The sequence below is a fragment of the Muntiacus reevesi genome, chromosome 4 (genome assembly GCF_963930625.1).
Source record: "Muntiacus reevesi chromosome 4, mMunRee1.1, whole genome shotgun sequence".
Classification (NCBI taxonomy): domain Eukaryota; kingdom Metazoa; phylum Chordata; class Mammalia; order Artiodactyla; family Cervidae; genus Muntiacus; species Muntiacus reevesi.
Genome location: NC_089252.1, coordinates 55,528,851 through 55,550,560, shown reverse-complemented (window position 1 = coordinate 55,550,560; position 21,710 = coordinate 55,528,851).

The following is a 21,710-nucleotide window of genomic DNA, read 5'->3' as shown; positions in this document are numbered from 1 at the left end:
ACGGCACCACACCCAAACAAACACCACCACAAACTATCATGTTGTTCTGTTTTCTACTTGTGTCCGACTCTGCAACCCCATGGACTGCAGCACACCAGGCTTCCCTGTCCTTCACCATCTCCCAGATGGTGATACAAGAGCTCAAGCTCTTGTACTTTGAGTCTGTGATACCATCCAAACAAAACTATCATTTTTCCTATCTATTCTCCCAAGGGCCCATTTATCTTTCTAAAAAGTTATTTGCTTTTCTTAACTTCCCTTTCTCCCTCTCCCTCTGCCCTATTTCTAAGCAGTCATTTGTTTTCCCCAAAGTTTCCCCTCCCATCCCTTATTAAAATGGATATAAGCCCCACGGGTTTCCCTCCTAGCTCGCTCAGTAAAGAATCCGCCTGCAATGCAGAAGACCCGGGTTCAATTCCTGGATCAGGAAGATCCTTTGGGAAATGGCAACCCACTCCAGTACTCTTGCCAGTGCCGCAAAGCAGGAAGAATTGATGCTTTTGAACTGTGGTGTTGGCGAAGACTCTTGAGAGTCCCTTGGACTGCAAGGAGATCCAACCAGTCCATCCTGAAGGAGATCAGTCCTGGGTGTTCTTTGGAAGGACTGATGTTGAAGCTGAAACTTCAGTACCTTGGCCTCCTGATGCGAAGAGCTGACTCATTGAAAAAGACCCTGATGCTGGCAGAGATTGAGGTCAGGAGGAGAAGCGGACGACAGAGGGTGAGGAGGTTGGATGGCATCACCGACTCGATGGACATGAGTTTGCGCAAGCTCCGGGAGTTGGTGATGGACAGGGAGACCTGGCGTGCTGCAATCCATGGGGCCGCAAAGAGTTGGGCACGACTGAGCGACTGAATGAACTGAACTGACTGACTGATTGCTTGAGGCCCCCAGCCTCTCTCTGGGCTTGTGTTTAACGGCTGAACACCACTCTGCAGCCAGAAAGATCCTCTCCATCCATTCATGATTCACTGACATACAACGAGCCGTGTGTTTATGTAATAGATAGAGCATAAATATATTAGTTTCCGGGTAGGATAGTATTGCCTGATTAGCTAAACAATCTTCTTTATATGCAAATTGAGATGGAGCCAGTGTAAACATCAGTGATGCTCTGGACATTACAGAAAAGCAGCTCTGCCCTCAAAATCAAAGTATCTCGTGTTACCCCAAACTTGCAGTATAGTGGCTTCTGCCCACACCTCTGCTTTTTCACCAGGCACTTCATATTTAAATCTTACTTCACAGGATCATTGCATCAATTAAGGAAACATCAAGAAACCAGTTTTTTTTAAAGGTCAAATCCCCAAAGCGCTGTAACTTTTTAAATGACTATGAAGCGTATCGTCGGAGCTCACGGATCTGCTGCTGCCCTAGCCAAGGTGTTAGGTCAACAACCGGCTTGCTCAGTCTGTGCACCTAAGGGTTTGTTTTTCGCCTAGAAACAGGGACATGCCCGGCGCCTTCAAAACTCATGTTAGGAAGCGCGGATAATAAATTATTAGGCGAACAAAGGCTGAGCTCATCGAAAAGCTATTGCTGTGTGGGTAAATACAGCCCTACTGTGTATTAAACAAAAATTAAACCCCATTTTCTTTTTTATAGTTAAGTTGCCATCAATTCAAAGAGCGAGAAGAAGGCAGTGGACACAGTTAATAGTCTGCAGACCGACCGGCCCGGCTTTGAAAGCATTTAAGCTTCCTTGAAGTACTGCTTGTGTCCAATTATAACTCACTACTCACCATCTTCATAATTTAAATCTGTCCGCCCCTTAGGGGGGGAAATTTTTTGCTAATCAAAGCCATGAATGCACCTTTTTCCTTTTGACAGCATTAAATTAAAGCTAAATGGTTGGTTTTGAATGAGTTACTGTGAAGAATAAAGGCATTAATGAGGTAATTTCATTATGGAGACTCATCCAGGCCTATGTGAATACAAGGGAAGTAAGTAGAGGGGAAAGCTGAAAGCTGCAGAGGAAATTAGGGTTCCTTCCACCCTAATTAATGTTTGGGGGCATTTAGTACAGGCACCAAATTAACTGCTCCAAAGAACTCTCATTGAAAAAAAAAATACATTGTTGCCCTCCCGTATAATTAGGAGGCAGTACAAGGCGCCCTCAGCGAGTATAAAGCCAGCCTTTAGCTGACGGGCGGTCACAGAGAACCGGCCATTACGGCTGCGAGGTTTGAGGAAGCCGTAGGCAGACAATATGGGATTGTTTAGGTCCTTGGGCTCTGCGAGCTGTAAACAGGTAGCCTCTGAATGAGGAATTATGAGACTCCTGGGAGGCCTGTCTTCCCAGCAAAACAGTCTTAAATGCATCCAAAGGGAAGAAAGAAAGGTGAATAGGCCCGGCAGAGTTAGCAAAGAGAATGCTTGATGCTTGTCTTAAGTGATTACATGCGGCTCTGCAGGCCCCTCTCATTGAGTTATCTTTACACGGCTTTTGTCTCCTCTAATTGGAGCTGATGAGGTGCTAATTGGAGGCCCTTTTTAAAAGCCCACTACTTTAATCATTGGAAAATCTGGGGAGACTGGGGGAGTGGAGTTAATGAGACCAAAAAAAAAAAAAAAGAAAGAAAGAAAACTTATAAAGTGTAGCTTGACAAAAAATAAAACTGTCATCTGTGCGGCTCTGGGAGGGTGAAAGGCAAAGGTCTGATGGGAAAGAAAGAGGAGCAACCGAGATATTTTCTGTAAAAATTCTTTCCAAAGCGTCTTCACAGGTTAGCTAGCAGAGGAAGAAGCTGGGTAGGAGGGCTCTTCCTGGTCTTCAGTTCTCATCATGAGCCTGAATCCAGGCTCAACCCTCCACGTTCCCACTCTGACTCGCTTTCAGAACTGTGGAGAGAGGCTTGCCGGGAGGCGGGCCTGCGTCACACCGACCTGGGTCCCTCCTCTCCAAACGAAAGCTTTTCCTGAGCCCTTTGCTCGAGACTCGTCCTTTCTTCAGAGGGCAGAGGACCCTTCATCTCAGTTCCACATCGCCTCTCAGGCACAGTGAGACGTGACGATGCTGAGGAAGCAGGCGTCCTTCCAGAAGCCCCTTCCTGAGGGCGCCGCCCCCGGCTGGCCAGCGCCTGTCCTCACAGGACCCCGAGGAAAGGAAGGGTGCGGTGGGGACCCAGGTAAACATGGAGCGCGTGGCTCTCACAGGCTCCCCCATCCCTCGGAGGACTCAGAAAGTAGGCCGAGGGATTTAGCACTTTACACGTGATCTCACGCTGCTGCCAGACACTTCTCGGAGGGCGGTTTCCTGACGCAGTGTAACTGGCCTTAGGGCCGTTGACCCCACCGTGTGCCGTCCACTCCCAAGGCTTCTTGTGTCTAAGTTGCCTTTTCCAAACACGCTGCCTTCATGTAAAATCCAGCCACACTAAGAGCCCGTCGACCAGTGACACCCGAAAGTGGCGCGCCTCGAGTCGGCCCGTGAACGCACGTGCAGAGCCTCGCGGGCTGCGCTGCGTCTTCGGGAAATGAGCTGGTGCGTGTCAAGGGCTTGAGACAGCCACCGGCACTGCACCCGGGAGTCAGACATCTAAAGCCGACACAAGAGGACCGAGAAGGAAGACAGCCTGGCAAGCACCGTCTCAGACGGCAGAGATGACGGGCGAGGGAGGAGATGGGATGTTCGGTTTAAAAGCTAAGAAGTGTCTGGTTTCGGGGTGAGGGGATACTTCAAACCAACATCAACTGTGTCATCCCTGGGCCGAGAGGGCAGCCTGCCAGCATCTCGGCTCTGGGTGGGTGAGACAGCGTCCCTCAGGAGAATCTGAGGGTCACGGCCCCGAAAGACCCGTCCGTACCACCATTCTGCAGTGAAGATGTGCTCACAGTCTCCCAGGTTGCCAAGAGTGGCACTAAATTCCGGACTTAAGACCTCAGTGCTTCTGAGCTCAGCGCTTCTTTTTCTCCGGGATAGCATGCAGCCCACGGGACCAGGAGCCAGCTGGCCTCCCTCTGTGAAGCTCCTCCTTTGCGTTTACACACCCATGCTGACACTGGGCCTATATATCGCTGCCCTGCTGGCTCAGTGGTCAAGAATCTGCCTGCCAATGCAGGAGACCCGCGTTCGATCCCTGGGTCCAGAAGATCCCCTAGAGAAGGAAATGGCAACTCACTACAGCATCCTTGCCTGGAAAATCCCATGGACAGAGGAGCCTGGCGGGGTACAATCTGTGGGGTCGCAAAAGATTCAGACACGACTTAGTGACTAAACAACAACAAAGACCGACATTTCAGCCCCAGTTTGGGGGAAAATTCTTTTCTCATTTCACATGGACGGTTTGTACATCTGTGGGTCTGGGTGGCTCTCCGTGAAACTGAGTTCCATATACATCAATGTCTGGGTTTGTGAGTGTGTATTTCTTTAGAATCTTTGGAACATTTGCTGCCTTTCAGACAGAAGTCTTTTTTGAGTTTACATCAGAGATCACCAGGTTAAAAACAGTTACAGTATAATTCTTTCTGAACAAGTACATTTGAGAGTTATATCCACCGAGAATACTTTTTATAAAGAGCATTCACTCTATGTTAGTTTGGTTTCTTTCTCTTTTTTTTGAAGGTAATGACCAACTAGTGTTACTATTTAATCAGGACAATACAAATCTGGACAATACTACTCCAGTTGAAGTGAATTCTGCCACTATTAAAATTCCGATAGTATTTAGTGTTTGTTCTCATTAATCAGATATTATCTTGAATGTTTATTCTTTTCAGGTGCCTAGATTTTGTTTCCACAATAACACGGAAGGGCATTCCAGGAATTAAAAACAAAAAAAGGAACAGATTTATTTGGTCACCATGCATTCAGCATCCAGCAAATGTTGGGATGATTGCAAAGCGCCCCACCCCGAGCTGAGAGCTGAGGATACGGAGGGAAGCAAAGTCTGACCCAGCCTGTCCCCACGGAGCTTGCTGTCCAGCGCGGGAGGCCAGTGTCACACAAAGGTTTTCGAAAGGAAAGCTTTGATTCCTGATGCTGTGATCAACGCCATGGAGGAAAAAGCACTGTGTGTGACGGCAGAGTAGGTGGGTGCTGAGGACAAGCTGTTCACCAGGGTCTCCAGGTGATACTGAGGCAGGTGCTTGAGCAAGAAACCCTGAGCTGCAGACAGCAGAGCGTCCCCCACAGTGGCCATCAAAGCAGCTTCTAATGAGTTAATGAGCAGCCTGAGCCTGGAGGGCGGCTGGGCGGGGGGAGGGCGCAGCAATCCCGGAGCCTCGCCAGATGCTGCAGCAGGAGGCGGACGAGCTATTTGCCAGTTGGCTGCAGCTTCTGAAAGAGCTAGCAGAGGGCCGGTCAGTGCAGCCTCTACTAACTCTGGGACCATACTTTTTCACGATACTTTAAGAAATCAGAACATGTGATCTAACCCCTGTGTGTTTGACAAATGAATTTGGTAAAATAACTTGCCCAGACACAGAAATAAAACTGAACTTCGTTATGTAATTACTGACTTGATTTTATTAGATAAACATCATTATGTGAATTCTGGGGCACGTGAGAGCCAGGAATTAAGATCTCAGCATTTTAGATTGAGAAGAAAATTTAAAGACTGTGGAGGCACCACCACCACCCTGATTTGATAAGGAAGAAATGACCCTGGAAGATAAGTGAGTTTCTTACAGGTCATGCCAGTGGCCAGATGAGAGAACAGGACTCCTGGTTTATAATTCAGTGCGCTCTTAAGAACACCCTCACCACTTGGCTGGCCCATCTATTGGTCCGCTGCAAACTTAACATACACCCAGTGAAATACATGAAAAGTTTCTGTCCATTACTACTAATAAAAGAAATGCTAATTAAAACTCTGATTGGAAAAGTTCAAAAAGTCTTATTGCTAAGTCGCTTCAGTCGTGTCCGACCCTGTGCGACCCCATAGACGGGAACCCACCAGGCTCCCCTGTCCCTGGGATTCTCCAGGCAAGAACACTGGAGTGGGTTGCCATTTCCTTCTCCAATGCATGAAAGTGAAGTCGTTCAGTCATGTCCTACTCTTAGCGACCTCATGGACTGCAGCCTACCAGGCTCCTCTGTCCATGGGATTTTCCAGGCAAGAGTACTGGAGTGGGGTGCCATTGCCTTCTCTGAAAAAGTCTTATTAGAAAGCAAGAAAACTGGGACTCCCCTGCGGTCCAGTGGTTAAGGCTCTGAGCTTCCATTACAGCGGGCACGGTTCTATCCCTGGTCAGGGAACTAGAATCCTGCCTGCTGCACGGTGCAGCCCCCAAATTGTTTGTTTGTTTGTTTTTTAATTAAAAAAGAAAAAACCAAAGATTACTGGGATTGGATCAACAGGACTCAGGAGGCAACTTGAAGAGGCTCCCCCTGGAGTGACTACAGCATGATTAAGGATAGCAATTGAGGTGGATGAAAACACATCAAATACGTTAACAATAAAATGAAATGCCTCAACTACGTTCAATGCCATGAGCTCAAAATGAGAACAAACAGAAAAATAGTGACAGCTAGTAACAACACAAAGATATAGGTCATTTTTCGAGGACCCCTGGGAACGATTTAGTTTGAAACTAGTTCAAAGAAAAAAAAGAAAGAATCAAGCATTTCTCCTGCTCTTGTAAGAACTGTTGTTGCTGCTGTTGTTCACTTAGTCGTGTTCGAGTCTTTTTAAACCCCATGGGCTGCAGCCCGCCAGGCTCCTCCGTCCATGGCATTCTCCAGGCAAGAACACTGGAGTGGGTTGCCATTCCCTTCTCCAGGGGATCTTCCCGACCCAGGTCTCCCGCACTGAAGGCAGATCCTTTCCTGTCTGAGCCACCAGGGAACCCGACGTCCTTAGAAAGAGAAGACAATTCAGACACGAGACGTAGAGGGCAGGCGGCCACATGAACACAGAGACGGAAACTGGGGCGATGCGTCCACAAGCCAGGAAATGCCGCTGCACCCAGAAGCTAGGAGAGCTGCCGTTTCAGCACGTCTGCTGAGTATCTGTCCCTCACGCCCTGTGTCAGCTGCACCCAACCGGGCTTGGCGCCCCGAGGGAGCTGGGGTTTGGAGACCTCCTGTCTGCACATTTGGGTCCCTTTGACTACGATGACAGTCATTCTTCTCCTGCTCTACTCAGATGCTCACACTCCCTCTGGGGCAGAATTAAAGTCCTTCTGGGACCAAAAGCGCTGTGTGCCCACCTCTTCCTTCGTGTTCGCCAGGCACTCGCTCATGTTATAGCCGACTGCCCAGCAGACAGGGGCTCTGCCATACGGGGAGGACACCTCACTCTCTCCATGGCCCCCGTGCCCAGCACAGTAATGAGAATAGCAGCTGAAGGGACTGGGGGACTCCTGGGTTCCAAGCACTGTTCCGTATCTCCTCCCTGCATTCACTCAGTTAATCTTCACATCTCTGGATCATTATCCCCATTTCACTCATGAGAAGAGAGAGGGACAAAGGGTTAAGTGACTTGCTGGGTATCACACACGATGACATGGTGGCGTGATTCAAGGCCCTCCCAGACCCAGAGCGCTCAGGGTTTACAGCCTTCCAGGACATAGGGCAGTGGTAGGTGCTTCCCCGACGCCTCCGCTGGTAAAGAACTCACCTGCCAACGCAGGAGATGCAAGAGACATGAGTTCGATCCCTGGGTTGGGAAGCTCCTCTGGAGAAGGGAATGGCAACCCACTCCAGTATTCTTGCCTAGAAAACCCCATGGACAGAGGATCCTGGCAGCCTACAGTCCATGGGGTTACAGAGTCAGACACGACTGAGCGCCCGTGCACAGGTGGCCAGGAGACTGGACGGAAGCTGGAAGGAGGAAGAGGCGCAGATGAACAACAGGCGATAACGTCTCTTCATGGCTGTTCATAATCTGAATCTGACCAATTCATGGTTCTCTCTTTTCCCCACCTGACCAGGCGAGAATCCCAGAGTTGGAAGCACAATCTGAGAACGTGTCCCAGAGATGCTGAACCGAATGGCAAGGGAACCCAGTGGTTACTTTGCGATCTTCAGTTCCCAGACACCCGAGCCCAGTTACTGAACTTGACATGTTGTCCAGAGAGCTCCCTCTGACTGTGCTCTCGGACCTCTCAATAGTCACCTCTTGTACCATTTCCCACCTTCCTGCCTTTAGTGACAGTCTAGTTACCCTGCTTGCTCTCACTGCATCACCTTCTACTTGACTCCAGCCTAATGTAGCCAAGTTCATGTTACATTTAGCTTTCAACAGGTCTATTAGCTTGGTGTTTTCTCAAAGAGATGTTAGTGCATTTTAAAGAGTTAGTATCCAGGTCATTAACAAAGTATTACAAAATTAAGATACAACTGGCAACCACCCACTAAAGACAGAAGTGTCCCTTGAGGAAATACCCTTTGGTGTGTTATGTTATCCACTCTTGACTTTAAAGCCTTTTTTTAGACTGTGGTACAGTACACATAACCTAAAAGTCACCACTGGTGACGTTCAGTGCGTTTACAATGCTGTACAGTAATCACCAGGGCTTTCCAGATGGCGCTCATGGTGAAGAGCCCACCAGCCAGTGCAGGAGACATGAGATGCGGGTTCCACCCCTGGGTCAGGATGCTACCCGCTCCGGTATTCTTGCGGAGAATCCCATGGACAGAGGAGCCTGGCGGGCTACAGACTGTGAGGTCACAAGGAGTCGGGCACGGCTGAAGCAACTGTGCATTCATCCCAGCACAGCCATCACCACTCTCTGTTCCTGGACACTTTCATCACCCCTGAAAGAAACTCTGTCCCCAGGAACCAGCCACTCTATTCACCCTTTCCCCTCCTTCTGGCAACCACCCATCTGCCTTCTATCTGTATGGATTTGCCGACTTTGGATATTTCATCTAAATGGAGTCACACAGTACGTGACCCAGAGTGTCTGCCTTCTTTCACTCAGCAGGTTTGCAAGGGGCATTCATGCGGTAGCACCCATCCACACGTTTTCCCTTTTACGGCTGGCTGATATCCCACTGTATGGACAGACCGCATTTTGTTTATCCATCATCGGTTAAAGGACACTTGGGTGGTTTCCCTTTTTTGGCTCCTGTGACTAGTGCCACTATGAAGATTCACGTACAAGTTTCCTTCAAATCCCCATTCTCAGTTCCTTGGCGCATTTGCCCAGGAGTGGAATTCCTGAGTCACACAGTAGCTTTTGTTTAAGTTATCGAGGAAGAGTCACAATGTTTTCCAACGCGGCTGCACCATTTTGCATTCCCACCAGCAGTGTCTAAGGGTTCCAATTTCTCCACATTCTCACTGACACTTTCCTTTTTTTAAGAAAATTATAACCATCTCAGTAGGCTTTCCGTCAGAGTCTTTAAAAAACACAAATATGATTGTAGCAGTGCTTCTCACAGTTTCACATACATATGCATCACTTGGATCTTGATAAAATAAGACTCTGATTCAGTCGGTCTGGGGTGGGATCTGAGATTCTGTATTTCTAACAGACTCCCAGATAACTCTGGGTCCATGAGATTCATTTATTGGGAAAGATCACAGAGAAAGATACAGCAGACATCTGCGGGAAACTCCAGCCACCCATCTGCGATTACCCAGTTCAGTTCTGTGGCTTAGTTGTGTCCAACTCTTTGCGACCCCATGGACTGCAGCACACCAGGCCTCCCTGCAATTATTAACAGGGTGAAATTCCAAGGAATCCCCATGTTCGGAAAACCCCCACAGTCCTTCTGGCTCTCTCTCCACCGCCCTCTAACTTCTGACCGTGCCCCAGTCATTCTGGGCTTCCTTTCTCGCCCCAGGGACTTTCTGATTTCTGTTCCCTGGGACACCCCGCCCCTCCCTGATCCTCACTCGACTGCTTCTCTGTCCCTTGGGGCTTGGATCAGATGTCTCTCCCATAGCGAGGCCCTCACAGTGCCAGCTACCTAAAGCATCAGGTCGCCTGGCCCACCCAGTCACACTCACAAACTCATTTCTGTTTGTTTTGTGTTCGTCAGTTTTGCAGTATTTATCAGCATCACGATTTGAAATCTTTTTTAAAAAACTGTTCATCGGTTTACTGTCTCTCTCCCTGGACTAGTGTGCAAAACTCTGAAAGATCAAGGTCTCCTCTGCCTGGTTCTCTGCTCTCTCCCTAATGCTTAGAGCTGCGCTCACACATACGGGTCAATGTTTATTGCATGAATGAATGGGTTGGTTACAGTTTTAGGCCTTTCTTGCACAACTCTCTGTTTTTAAGCATGCTGGCTTCCCTGTGGCTCAGACGGTAAAGCGTCTGCCTGCAATGCAGGAGACCTGGGTTTGGTCCCTGAGTCAGGAAGATCCCCTGGAGAAGGAAATGGCAGCCCACTCCAGTATTCTTGCCTGGAAAACCCCATTGATGGAGGAGCTGATAGGCTATAGTCCATGGGGTTGCAGAGTCGGAAACAACTGAGTGACTTCTCTTTCTTTCTTCTCTTACGCACACTGGAATTTAACCGAGAGCAGGTAATATAAATTATTACAGTAATTACAGGCATAGAGCATCTTCCTACATATTTGCATATTATTTAAACAGACAAATAGCTTCAATTTTTCTCTAGAGCAGCCCCTAGGAATCCGAGGGGGATTGATGCCAGGATGCCCAAAGACATCAAAATCCAAGGATGCCCAAGTCATTTGTATCAAACGGCATGCACACCCTCCTATACACTTTAGATTATCTCTAGATTACTTGTAATACCCAATTCAATGGAAATGCTACGAAAATAGTTGCCAGCAAGCAGCGAATCATAGTTTGCTTTCTTGGAATGTTCTGGAATCTTTTTCCCCAAATATTTTTGATCTGCAGTTGGCTGAGTCGGAGGATGTGGAGCCCATGGGTGCAGAGTGCCCACTGTACCCCCCAACTGGCTCGTTCACAGTCTCTGCTCTCGAGTCTGCTTCCCTCCCCAACCCACTACTTTTCTATCTGTTTATATAAATACATGGAGAAAGGAAAGCAAGACGCCCCCTTACCTCTGCCCGTTCCATTTCCCTTTGTAACCACACAAAGCTGTGTGGGCGTCTCCGCTGAGTCATCTCTTTCCAGTCTGAGCTTCCCGTGCCCGCTCGAATAAAGTGGCACATTTTTCCCACCCCAGTATAACGAAGTACTCTGTTTCCCGGGGTGGAGCTGACATCTTGTTTTCCCTTCATGCCTTTGGGCCTGAAGACTCCAGATTTCTTTGGCACTTCTTTGGGGCCCTGCTTGTCTCTTAGCGATCTGACTTGAGTCTCACCTCCCCCAGAGCATTCTGAGTTTTATTCTCAGATAGTTTTCCGTTTTTGAGGTGTGGGGGACACGTCACGTGGCTTGCAGGATCTTAGTCCCCCTTTACCAGGGATTAAACCTGGGTCCCGGCAGTGAAAACACCAAGTCCTAATCTTTGGACTGCCGGGAAATTCCCATAGATTGCCTTTTTTATATTTTTATTTTATACTGGAGTACAGCCATTAACAGTATTGTGACAGCTCCAGGCAGACACCAAATGGACTCAGCCACACATATGGAGATATTCATAGGTTTCTTTTTGTTTTTCTCAGTTTTTGTCGAAACTGATCCTTCATTCTTTCATCATTAAAACAACTTCCTAAGTAAACATCCAATCGTCATAAATCCCATCAGCTTTTACATCTGTTTCAGGGAATCCTAGGTCTTCCCAGGTGGCGCTAGTGGTAAAGAACCCACCTGCCAATGCAGGAGACATAAGAGACAAGGGTTTGACCCCTGGGTCAGGAAGCTCCCCTGGAGACGTAAATGTCAACCCACTCCAGTGTTCTTGCTTGGAGAATCCCATGGACAGAGGAGCCTGGCGGGCCACAGTCCATGGGGTTGCCAAAGAGTCGAACACGACTGAAGCGACTTAGCACATGGAATCCTAACACTAGTTCCCGATGATTAGGAAATCTGTCCTTTTTCAATTTAGTGTCACATTTAAAGTGAATTCTCACTCTCCATTTCCTGTCACCTACACCTGATCAGTGTGGGTTCACTTTCTTCTCTCACACACTCAAATCTGCCCTGATGGAAGAATTAGCTCTAAAGGATGTAGATCTCATCAGATCCCAAAACATGTCATACAGGTCTTATTTTCCTAGTAAGGAGGTTGGAGTAAATCTTCGCCAAAATCTCTTTCTTGCTCCTTACGTTTTTCTGCCTTACCCCAGAAGTTCACTGCTTTCTGCTTTTCATCTCTTTCTTGACTTGGTGAGCATGAACGCAAAGCTTGCCCTGCCAATGTGTCCCCAAATCCTTTAATGTGGGTGTTATCGGCCACACCGTTGGCCTCGGTGATACATCACCTTCCTTGTTTCTAGCTCTCCTTGTGACTGAACATCCAAGACTCTGCAGCACCAGATGTGTGTCCAGCTGCGCTGACATCTCTCTCGGAGTCTGAGACCCGTTCCTGCTCACTTCCCTGCCTCCTTCAGGCCTCTGTGGGCGCCTGCCGCCAGAAACCACATTTTACTCATCTCTGTATCACCAGCATCTAGCACAGTGCCCACTTAACACTAGAATCTCAATAAAGGTTTTTAGAATATTGAATATATTCACCGGGTGGCCAAAACATTCGTTCGGGTTTTTCCATCACACGTTATGGAAAAACCTTGAAGGAATGCTTTGGCCAACCCAATGCCATGACTTACAAACCAAGAGACCCAGGCAGGTGAGACAGTTCCTAAGCCCTGAAAGAGAGTATACAGTTGAGTGTGAAGTACGGCTCAGTGAGCTTTCAGAACAGGGGAGTAAATAAGGGCCCAAGACTTGTAGAAAGTTTCATAGAGAATGTAAGACCTCAACTTGGCCATTGGGGGAAAGAGAGAGGGAGAGAAGCCTTTAAGGAAGCAGCGAAGGTGCTTGCATTTTCCACCGTGCCCCTCCGACCTCCCTGAATGGGGCAGCCTGTGTCTGTCTTTCTCATCGTACCCCAGCCTCCTTCATTAGCTCAGCTGCACGTTCCGCTTCCACCTTTCCCAACCTGGCCTGAAAATCCTCTTAGGGTGCTTATCTGCGCAGCCTCATCTTATTTTTTTAGCCCAGCGTGAGATATCAAAGACTGATGGACAATGCCACTTTTGTCTCTTCTCCCAGAGGTCTCTGGGGCCACTCTCCCAGCCTGGCCTGGTTACTGAGGTTGCCCCTCTGCAAAAACAAGGCTGTGGGGTAATTAGGTCATAGAGAGCACTGAAACCAGAGCTGGAGGCAAGGCTAAAATTCATAAACAAAGATGGGCATAGCTCGAATTCAAGACAAGCTAATTTTAGATCTGTAGGCTCGCTCTAGCAGGACGGTGACAATCATATCCTTTCTCGAAATGCTTTGCCTGGGCCAGCCTTTGAAGCATTTATTTTCCATCACTGAATCATTCAATAGCAATATAATTGTTATTTTCATTTCCCTGGTTCGAGTGACGGGTCTAAGAGCCAGTCACCATTCCCAGTTCATTAACCAACTGGCCTTTGAATTAACAGCCCCTCCATTGGGGGTTGCCTTGGAGACAAAGCTTCCTGTGGGTAATCCAAGATTATCTAGCTCTTTATCCTGCATGTGACCCTTAATTACTTGCTAAATTAGAATGGTTCTCTGAAAATCACAAGCGGAGGTTAATACGTTCTTCCAGAGCTGGTCAAGCTAAGATGACACTGAATTCACAGGGAATTCAAGTGACATGATCCCTGAAGGCGTCTCTTTGAGGAAGAAGATGAACTCTCCCCCTGGGGCGCACTGCACCCCCATAGAGCCCTGTCACTCACTGCTCCCCTGCCTGCTTTTCGAGCTGGGGTTTAATCTCCTTGGGACAATTCACTATGTCAATATTGAGCAGATTCATTCTGGTCCTGGACCTGAACCCATTTGTCTTTCGTAACCAACTGCTTTCAATTTAAGTTCATATTTTTTTTAATCATAATTGCAGATTTTTGCTCTATGCGTTTACACAAGGTCAAGGCTTCACAGACCAATTACGGACAAACAAAGAAATGGAAGAAACTATTTAAAGAAAAAAGAAAGTAAACATTTTAGCGGGGGGAAAGTTGAGACCCTAGAGTATCTTCCCTAACATTAGACAGGCATCAAAGGGCGATTAGGGGGAAGGAGGAACTCTGAGGATGCACCTAATAACATTGCCTTTCACATGGGTTTTCCCCAAGTAAAATACGTGCAAATACAGGTATTAAATGAGATCTGTCATGAAAGCATACATTTAACATTGCTGGGTTTTTATTCATTCAGGCTGTAATTAAATTTTTTTAAGGTCTGAAACATTTATTTTTTGTTTTTTCATTAAACAAATATTCTCATGCCATTATATGATTAAAATATTCTTTAGTCTTTATTTCTCATTGTCCCTGGCAAGTTAAGGATATCCACATTTTTGGCAGTCCTTCCATCAAGACACTGGACCTATGTGTTATACAAATTAGATACATTATGAGATATAAATATACATCCAGTAAACTGAGTTAATAAAATGAAAAAGGGCAGTTGGTTAATATTATTGAGTGTCGTTCCAGATGATTAAAAAACTGTCTTATAATCTTAAATAGTATTAGTAATCCTCAACATTAAAGTATCAAACTCAAAATACTATAGTCTGGAACCTCACAGGCATCCATCCAAAAAGTGTTGAGGAAATTCAACTGAATTGAATTAGAAATAAACCTCATTGATGATTTGGCACCTCAAGTAACTCATTCAGATTCCTGAAAGAGTTGTCTGCAAACTGCTAAAATCCTAGTCAATCAGAATGCTTGACTGATTACATATAAAGCTTTGTGTGTCCATGGTTATACTCCTCAGCTGTGTACCACCTTTAAACATATTTAAGCATCTATTGTGTATAAGACATCACCCTCACTTTGTTCAACTGTAGTAGTCAGAATAAGAATAAAGGTCATATGAGAATCATTTTATTACATCTGCCTATAGCTTAATCATGGTAAGTCTGAAAAACCAGGAAATTGACTTTGACTATGGTACCCTTCAGTTAGCCGTCAAAATGATTTGCTTTTAGAGAGGTCTGGTGAAGCTTGGAGCGGTTACTCATGGAAACTGAGTTTTGATTTTTTTTTTTTTTCTCCTGACAGTGTTTTTAAGTAGTTTTGCTCAAGACTTGTGGTTTCAAGGGGGAAGAGGGTGGAATAAGGATGGAGCGGGAGTTTGGGATTAGCCAACACAAACTAATATGTAGAGAATGAATAAACAAAGTCTTTCTGTAGAGCACAGAGAACTATATTCAATACCCTGTGATAGGATTCTTGTTGATGTATGACAGAAAACCACAAAATTCTGTAAAGCAATTATCCTTCAATTAAAAAATTAAAAATAAACTAAGAGAAAATATCCTGTGATAGACCATAATGGAAAAGAATTTTAAAAAGAACATACATGTATATGTATATGTGTATATATAGATATAACTGAATTGGTGGCATAGTGGTAAAGAATCCACCTGCCAACGCAGGAGACCAGGGTTCGATCCCTGGGTCGGGATCTCCAGGGAAGATACAGGCAGGAAATGGCAGGAGGAAATGGCAGCCCACTCCAGTATTCTTGCCTGGAGAATTTCACGGACAGAGGAGCTTGGTGGACTTCAGTCCATGGGGTCTCAAAGAGTCGGACACGACCGAGCACGCACACACATAAGCACATAAGTGAATCACTTTGCTGACCAGCAGAAATTAACACACTATTGTAAATCAATCATACTTCAAAATAATCCTTTTTTAAAAGTGAGTCTTGTTCAACATTCCGTGAGGTCTGCTCCAGATGACAGAAAGCCTGCAGTGTATTACTAAGTGCAAAAAGGATTCTGTAATCAAATCACCTTTGGAAATGTTTATTTAAATCAAAATTAACTGGGCTTCACCAGTAGAGAGCTTTTATGAGCTTTTTGCACTTTAAAAAATTCAAGTCTCCTAAACTTACTTGCTTATATTGAATAGAGTTCTTATTCTCATCGTACCTAACAGCGTCTCCTGACACTAGTGATATTTAAGCACACTTTGGGAAAACACCTCTTTATTTTTCTTACACACTTTGGGTAATAGGTGCAGATACAACCGATTTGAAAAAACAGACAGGGAATTAAGCATTCCATTATCACATCCTCACCTATAAAAAGGTACCCCCATTAAAAGTATCCTGAGGAACTATCTGTAGGTTTTGGTTTGGGAGGCTGTAGTTCCTCTTGCTGGCAACCGGACTCCTGAACTTTTGTGGGAAAGGAAGAGGAAAAAAAAAAAAAGTATCCCGAGAAGAATTTAAACAAATCACTTTGTAGCCCTGCTCTAACGGTTACCCACTGGGTGTTCGGAGAAAAGAATGATTCCACAAGCCAAGAGGAGAGGGGGCCCAGAAAGGAGAGCAACTGTTCCACATAAAGACTTGATCCAGCTCCATGACGACCTTCCTTAGAAACCTAACATCTTGTATCACTGTTAATCAAAACCTGATTATTTCAACTACAGTCTAATCTTGAACTGAAAACTCTTTGTTCTTATAATTATGTTTTCATGTCCTCCTAACTTAGATCACTCTTACAATTTGCCTCTTTAATAATAAATATTTAGACAGTATCATGTTCTTGCTTAAACATGTGTAGGAGACACTGTTGATTGCCTTCTGATCTTTCATGTCAACCTTCTTCCTTCTGAATTGACCCCCCCCCACTTTGGCTAGATATTCTCACACACACAGCTCATGTGAGTGGGGGGCCGGCCCCATCTTTATCTCCCAGGATAGATCATGATTTGCCTAAGCCAGTGATTCTCAATGTGTAGACAAACAGCGTTAGCATCACCTAGAACTTGTTAGCAATGCAAATTCTTTATCCTATCCTCAACCTACTACGTAAACTAGAGATGTTGGGGCGAGGCTCCCCAGGTGATTCTGAATCCCCCTGAAGTTTGAGAACCACTGTTCTTAACCAGGGGGGCTTCCCAGGTGGTACTAGTGGTAAAGAACCCGCCAGCCAATGCAGGAGACATAAGAGATGCGGATTTGATCCCTGGGTTGGGAAGATCCCCTGGAGGAGGAAATGGTAACCCACTCCAGTATTCTTGCCTGGAGAATTCCATGGACAGAGGAGCCTGGTGGGCTACAGTCCATGGGGTCCCAAAGAGTTGGACACGACTGAAGTGACTTAGCACACAGGCACGTGCTTAACCAAACCTGGTGATCCCATGCTCTGTACCATAACTGAGTCAGTGCATGGCTTTTCCCTGGCTACCATCAACGTTCCAAAGATGGACACGTAACCTGACCCCACCAAGTGAAGGGCAGAAATTTTATTCCGAGGTTGGAAGAGAGATTTTCTATCTTTCATGGAACATGAGGAAGGCACCGCCATCTCAGAACTTCGAGAGAAGCCTGAGGACAGGAAAGTCAACACCAGGCAGAACCACGGACATTTCCAATGCAGAGCAGAGTCTGCCTGGACCTTCCTGCACCCAGCCCTACTCCCCACCTCTAACTACAGCTCTATCCGAGGACAGGCTTCCCTACTGTCTCAGCCACTTCACACTGAGTTGTTTTTGTTCCTGCAGCTGGAAGCATCCCATTTATTAAAATGTTATAATAATGTTTTAAAGATTAATCTGAAACATCCCAGGAAGCTGTATTCCTCCTACTTTGCCTCTAGTACAGTAGAGCACTCAATTATGTTTGATGAATGAATACGAATCAATGCAAGCATGCATGAATGAACGACCACATAAAGGAAGCAAGAAGACAATAGCATCTTCATTACTCTTATCAAATACAATTGATTCAAGGTCATTATGAGGTTCCACAAATAGTCAATCCATTAATGCAAGCAAAGAACTAACAAGTAACCATAGTCTTAGCACCATTTTTGCTGCAACAAAGGGAAATCCTTTCCAGCTAGCTTAAGCAAGAATGAGGATTATCATAAGGAATTCTAAAGCGACTGAAATGTCTCACAGACCATAGTTTGTACCCCTGACTCTTTGCTAACAAGAACTGTGCCTTTGGGGATTTCCCTGACTGTCCAGAGGTTAAGACACTGCCCTTCCGATGCTTAAAGCAGTTTTTGGTCTGGTGGGAGATTTGCGTTGCTGGAGATTTATTGTTGAGAAAGTATTCTCTTTCCAGCGTTATCTTGCCATAGGTGCCACATGTTTAAAGAATTACACAAAGAATCCATTATTTACTGAGCTAGCCAGTAGCTGATGAATTTTTATTAATGCCTCACATGTCACTGAGATTTCCTTCAGTTTCCATATTGAATACACTCCAGCATTCCAAATGGACGCAGAAGACTTTACCTCTAGGGCATGGAGAAAAAAAATCCTAAAAGCTCTGGTTCAATTCTTCTTTGATACATAGTGGAGGGTGCGGTTATTCCCTGTGTGTGCGTCCCCTTTCCTTACATTTGAACTTTGACTCCCAGTTTAAATGTTTTGCTCAACCTCTCTTTAACTGGCCTTTGTCATTTTGCACTGGGAAATCAATATCTACAAATATTTATTTTGTGGTCAAATATGGTGCAGAATAAAGAGACTCACAGACTTGGAAAATGAACTCATGATTGCCGGGAGGGGTGGGGGGAGGGATAGTCAACGACTTTGGGAAGGTCATGTACACACTGCTGTATTTAAAATGCATAACCAACAAACACCTATTGTATAGCAAAAAAAAAAAAAAAAAAAAAAACAACAACTTTACTGAAGTATAATTTAACTACAATAAATGAATTTTTTAAAAAGTGGTGCAGGAGGTCATAGTTCAGATAAGAACATTTTCCTCCCCTCTCCAGTTCTTTCTTCTTTTGCTTTCTGTTCTCCTGCCTACTTTTTCTTCCCCTTCCCCCCACCGCCCTTAACGGTACCTGGAATTTGTCCCAGCAGAAGTATAAAGAGTCATATAAGAAGAAAAGTTAATTTTTAAAAAAGAAGAAGAAGAGTTTAACAGTTCAGGTTTATAGTGAACAACATATCTTCTTTCAGGTGCCAGGCTTAATTTTACACTTACCAAGATGTTATGTACATTTTACCAAAATCTCACATTTGGGTAAAATTCCAGATTTAAAAATATATTTTAGAAGTTGGAAAGGGGTAAATTAGTTTATTTAAACATCACAGGACCAAGAAAAGTATCCTCACATACACTGACTGCTTAAACAAATACTATTTGATAGGTTATGGACACCTGAACCAAACTTCACACAGTAGTACACAGAAAACTGATGTCAGCATGTCCTGTGCCAAACACAGCATCATTCTCCCTTAACTGTCCCCACCGAAACTGCATCCGGAAGAGTCCTTACCTATATTTTATTCATTAGCCTGAAGGTAACCATGAAGAAATTAAATTGCAAACTTGATAACATCAATAATTGGCGAATTCTTTAGCACTCACTACTATAGCATTTGTAATACAATTAAAACAGACCAAATCAATCACACTGGTTCTGCTCTTTTCAAACCTGCGGCCAGACCCGCAGGCTATTCACACACTGTGTGCTGTATACCTAAAAGACGTCAGGCAGCCTATGCTCTCGACACTGTGGGGTCACCAGTTCCTCAGCGCTCACTGTTCCAATCTGACGGCCCTTGGGGTGCATTTGCTTACCTGAAGGAGAAAAGAAGAGCTGGGAAGAAGAGAGGCACTGTGTGTCCTGACGAATGCAACCCTGATGTGACGGATTTGGTGGGGCTGAGTTAGGCTTCTCTTTGCTGTTAGTGGAGGAGGGGAAAGATGTTAACCAGAATAGCTCATGTTTACTGAGAGCTTACGGGTTCCAGGTACTAAATTCTTTCTAAAACGTAAAATCTAAAATGGCAGAGGTACTATTATTAATCTCACTATCTAGATGAGGAAACCAAGCTTCAGACAGGCTAACCATCTTGCCCAAGACCACGCAGTGGGAAGGCCAGCAGCCACCCCCAGCTGGTTGACTCCAAAGCCTTTGTCATCACTGATTTATAATTGATGAAAATTTGGAGAAGAGCTTTTAAGATGTCCAATATGTTATTTCGGGGAACGGAGTCATTGAAGTTGAAAAAGAGAACGGTTTCTTAGACATGAAACAGGTAGAGCAGAATAAATGAAAACACTGGGTTAATCCCCAGGTGGCTCCGTCTGTAAAGACTCTGCCTGCAAGTGCAGGAGACAGAGGAGACATGGGTTTGAACCCTGGGTGGGGAAGATCCCCTGGAGGAGAAAAGGGCAACCCACTCCAATGTTCTTGCCTGGAAAATCCTAGGGACAGAGGAGTCTGGTGGGCTTCAGTCCATGGGGTCACAAAAAGTCAGACAGGTCTGAGGACAGCTCACAGCTACAGCTGTGTTTACCACCCAGAACCATGCCTGACACATAGTAGCTCTCAATACATGTGCACTAGTTATTGGGATTGCAGCAGGAAACAGCGGCTTAAACGACTGAGTCTTTTCTCTGAAGATAGAAGACGGGAAATAGGCAGACATCTCCTGCCAGAGGAGCTCATGAAAATTGTTAAAAATGGGACACCTCTAACTTCCTGGGCCATCATTCTTAGTGGTCACATGATGGCTGCTGCTCCCACACTGCACACACATTTCAGGCAGAAAGAAGGACAAAAAGGGAAAAGCAAAGCCTTTATCTCATGAGGCTGTAACTTTCTATTTGGTAAGTGACTCCTTTCTTAAATATTTCCACCTACCTCTCATTAGATACCCAGCAGGCTGGAGAAACAAGTATTTCAATAAGCTAACATGCTATATAAAATAAGCTAGAATGATGTATTGTTTAACACAGGGAATATAATCAATGCTTATTTATATATTCAATGTTATATACTTATATATACTTATAACAACTATGAATGAAGTATAATCTTTAAAAATTGTGAATCACTATATTGTACACCTGCAACTTATATAATATTGTACATAACTGTATTTCAATAAAAATTTTTTAAATAAAATAAATAATATGTGCAGAGCCCTCAGTGCAATTCCTGGCATATAGCAAGTATTCCTTAAGGGTTTGCCATAAAGATTAACATCAGCATCTCTTTAACAAATATTTATTGATTCTTTATGAAAGAAATAGAGTTTGTTCTCACAGAGATGAAAGAATTGAAGATAAAATGATTAATCTATGGACTGAAAACCCTGGAGAGCCCGGGGCAATGACCCACACATACTATATAGACAATAAAGTGTTTTGTTCTTGCTGTTGCTGAGGTGGTAATGAGAATGTACTCTCCTTTAGTTCCATCTGGAAACTGAAGAGTGGAGAACTGTACATTCATATTCAACTTAAAGATTTGATTTGATTGAGCAAAAGAGATTTAGTAAGAATGGGCCATGAATCTGGAGATAAGTTGGAAGGTCAATGAAAAATAAAATATTGTGGGCATGCAGTTCCAAGGGCCCGGTGGTACTCACAGCCCACATTTAGAGCTCATGAAATAAACTATTTAAATCATACTGCTTATTCTCACCTTCCATGAACCAGGAAGCAGGTGCCCTCCCATACCTGAATCAGTAGCACCTTGACCTTGGAATTCCCAGCCTCCACAGCTGAGAAATAAATGTCCCTTGTTTAGACTGAGGGAAAAAAAAAATCATACTGCTTGTTCACAGATTTTTTAAAAATTCATTAAGACACATTTATGAAAAACAAAACTCTGCATGATCATCAGTATTTTGACAATATTTTTTCTAGATAAGGAAAAGAAGGTTCCCCTTTATTTTTTATGTATTTATGTTTGACTGTGCTGGGTCTTCCTTGCTGCAGGGGCTTC